The sequence below is a fragment of the Dermacentor silvarum genome, unplaced genomic scaffold (assembly GCF_013339745.2).
Source record: "Dermacentor silvarum isolate Dsil-2018 unplaced genomic scaffold, BIME_Dsil_1.4 Seq948, whole genome shotgun sequence".
Taxonomy (NCBI): Eukaryota; Metazoa; Arthropoda; class Arachnida; order Ixodida; family Ixodidae; genus Dermacentor; species Dermacentor silvarum.
Window position 1 is genome coordinate 26,536 of NW_023607005.1, and position 3,898 is coordinate 30,433.

The following is a 3,898-nucleotide window of genomic DNA, read 5'->3' on the forward strand; positions in this document are numbered from 1 at the left end:
ATGGCGCGTGTCATTGGTGGAAGTCAATCGTTCGATTTAGTGCGGCGAGACTGGGCGAATTACACGGAAGATTCACGGTTTACCGATGATTCCCTCCGGAGCTTCGCCCACTCATCATCATTCACCCCGTGGATATGCGGTGTTTTTTCAACAACTTTGTCAAGGGGGCTTGCATGCGTACGCAATTGAGAATGAACTGTTGGTAGTAGCCTACCATCCCAAGAAAACGGCGTACACCACTCACGTCTTGCGGTTCTGGAAACTCGACGATTGCTCGAAGTTTTTCCGGGTCTGGGGACACCTGCCCTCGTTCCACCCGGTAACCGAGTAGGCTCACTTCTGTTCTGCAGATTTGCGCCTTGGCGGGGTTGAGTGTGAGGCCGGCCGCCCGGAGTTTTCCCAGGACGTCTCGAAGATGATCCAAGTGCTCTTCGAAGGTGTGCGAGTATACGACGATATCGTCGAGATAGGCGAGCGCGTGGTGCCATTTGGCGTCCCCGAGTACGCGGTCTATCAGCCGTTGAAACGTGCTCGGACTTCCGGAGAGACCGAAGGGCATCCGTACGAATTCGTAGAGGCCCCTGTGACAAGTAAATGCCGTCTTGCACTCGTCGCCTGGTCGCATCTCTACTTGGAGATAGCCTTTGCTAGCATCCAACGTCGAGAAGTACTTCGCTCCACCGAGGTTGGAAACTATCTCGTCCACTCTTGGGAAGGGATACGCATCCTTCTTCGTGACCGTATTTAGTCGCCGGTAATCCACACAAAGACGGGAACTGCCATCCTTTTTGGGAACGAGCACGACTGGGAAACCCCAGGGGCTCGTGGACCGCCGTACGATACCCGCATCGAGTAGCTCCTGTAGCGCCGCGTCAATTGCCTCCCGTTTGGCATGGCTGACCGGTCTAGGGTTGGATTTCCAAGGCTGCGCGTCGCCCGTCTCGATGCGGTGTTGCACCAGCTTCGTGCATCCTGGGCGGTCTGTGAACATCTCATCGAAGTCGTTTAACAACGATAAGACGCGGTCTCGCTCGCGCTCCGTCAGATCCTCGGCGTCCGCCAAGAGATCGCACATTTTCTGATCCGGTCTCGGCGAAAATCCGTGTTGACAAGTCGCCGCCAGCGGTTCCGGCCGCTCGCGAGGCGCGTTGCTCTCGCCGAAAAGATTCCTCCTTTCCACTTCGGCGACTGCCGGTGCGGCGAAAGGCGTGAGTGGCGCCAACGGGTTTTCCCGGTAACCACCGTTGCCGAAATCGATTACAATGCCACTCTTCGCTAAGAAATCTCGGCCGAGGATTACTGGGACCGCGAGGCCAGCCAGATGAATGAATCGCTGCCTCTGCCACCGCTGATTCCAGCACACGACGAGTCGCACGCCGCCGTTCTAGCAGGCCTCTCCGCACGCCAATTGGAGAGGTAGTTTTCGCTGCCGCAACTTGACCCCTCTCTGCGCAAGGTGGGAGACGGCCTCGTCTCCGATCATCGATGCGCTTGCCCCGGTATCGAGTAATGCTTTGAACTTAGTCCCCGCGATTGCGAGGTCTATGAAGGGGGCATTCCCGTTGTTCTGCGCTCCGACTCGAAAGACAGAAGATGCCGCGATGGTGTTTGCCTCGCGGGCCGTTGCCTTGGCCGCCGGCACTGTTACCGGCGGCCCGTCTCGTTTCCCTGCTGGTTAGGGCACTCACGCGCGATGTGTCCCGTCTGGGCGCAGTTGAAACACCGTACGGTATTCCGCGTCGTGGGTTGTGCTAAGCCGGGCTGCTCCGCCGATCTCCAAGCATCGGGCTGAGGACGGCCATCCGTGATCGCGTTTCTAGCGGATCTGCCTAGTTTCGGCACTGGCCTGTAATCGTCTGATCGGGCGTGATGTTGTGCGCTGCACCAGCCTTTTGACTGTATTGCCTGCGCGGTCCTCCACCCGCAAGCGTAGGGATCGAGGGCGCGGTCCGATATTTCTAACGGCGCCGTTGCACCTGCGGACCGACCCGGCATCGCAGCGTGCTCGCTGTTCGTGCGCCCGCTGCCGTGCCAAGCGCAGCTTGGTTCCAAGGACTCCGATGGCGGCGGCGGTGGTCGGTACGCGCGGGCTGCCGAGATTTCGACTTGCACCCTGCGTGATTCTGCGGCCAGCTCGTTCAGGTCTCTGCAGCGTGAACTCCGCAGATAAAGTGAAAAGGTAGGGTGGCTTTGTCGAATTACCCGCTCCACTCGCTCCGTGTTCGAAGCGCTCGGATCAGCATACTCGAAAAGCTCCTGCATCGCCCGAACGTATTCCACCAGCGATTCGTCCGGGGCCTGTGTGCGTAGTTCCAACTCCCTCCGCATCTGCAGTCGGTAGTCATACGGGAGGAATTCGTCTCTGAACAGCCTACGAAACTCGTCCATGGTGCTCGCCGTGTGGCCTACCAAACGGTACCACCGGGCGGCCTGGCCGACTAGAGCAACCGGGAGAACTCTCTCCAACACCGCGCTCTCGCGCATGCCAGTCGCTTGCTCGTACTGTCGCAACGCCAGTAGAAAAACGTTGGCGCTCATTTGATCGCCGTAGCCACTGTACGTCGGTATCGGGACTCCGATACGAGGCCCGGGTGAAATTGCGGTTTGCAACACCTGCTGCAAAGCGCTCGCCAGAAAGTGCACGGGATTTGCCGCGTCTGCAGGTTTTCCTCCGCTATTGGAACCTCCGAAACTGTCCGGCCCGATTGCGCAGGTCCCTGTGTTTACTGGGAACGGGTCACTATCGGGCTCCGTGACGCGTGGTGATCTCGCTGCGCGACCGAGAGCCGAAGTAGTTGTGCCGTTTGGCCAGACTGGGTGCGCGCCCAAGGTGGCCGGGGCGGCTGCGCCCGGGGCGCGTGCTGGGTACAACCCCGTCTGAGTTGAGCCCTAGGCACGCCGAAATTTTCCGACGTTCTGGGGACGCGTGTGGCGGCGAGAGATCCTTCGCCGTTCGAAACAGGTCTCTGGGAACCGCCGCCGTAATCCGTTATGTTTACGGCGCGCACGGAGGGAACCAATATTTCGCCGAGTGACGAGAATAGATTCGGTAGCTCGCCGACATGTGCCGGTGTGTTGGTGAGGTGCGCGGGGTTGGGCACTCCTACATTTGTAGGGTGTATGGGAATGTTGTACGTGCTTTCACGGCCCACGTTTGTGGGTGACGCGGCCGCTGCAGCCAGGCCTGAGTTTTCCCTGGCTTGACTGCAGATCACGGCCAACTCCATGAGATCGTTCAGTTCGTACTGTGGGCTCATCATCGTGTAGTGGGAGCCGGCTGCTCGATTGCGTCCGCAAGCGAGAATTCACGTTGGGCGCCAGTTGTGGTCTCCGGGTTCTCTCAAGCCGCCTTTGTCCCTAAGGCTTAGGCTTGACGGCCAACTCCCTTGTGCTTGCCCTGTACTACCGGGGTTCGGCGGTATCAGGACTGGCAGAAACACGACAACGCACGATAGTGTAACAAGTACAAACAGGGTTTGTTGCTCCAGGGGGAATTCGCTTGGAAGCAGGCTATAGAGTCGACCTCGACGTTTGTCGGGGTCGAGCGTGGTCGAACAAGGTAGGGCACGACAAAGGAAGGGAACAAGATGGTTACCTGAGCTCCGTCCTTCGTCGCGGCTCGCAGTCGTCTCCTCCGTCCCCGGCGTGTGCCGGTCGCGCCGATCGCGACCGCCCCGCCTTGTTCTGGGCTCGGTCCAATGGGCGCGGGACTCCGCGGCCACGTGACGGTCTACGTATGTGACCGGTTCGACGGGAGGGGGTGAGCTCGCGCCGCCGGGAAGCCGCCTGGCCTTCCCGAGCGGGAGAACCGTGCAAGGAGCGTCTGCTCTACTCGCGTCTCCTGGCGCGCCTCTGGACGTGCGGAATTATCGGTTTCCATAATCCCCACAAGGAACAG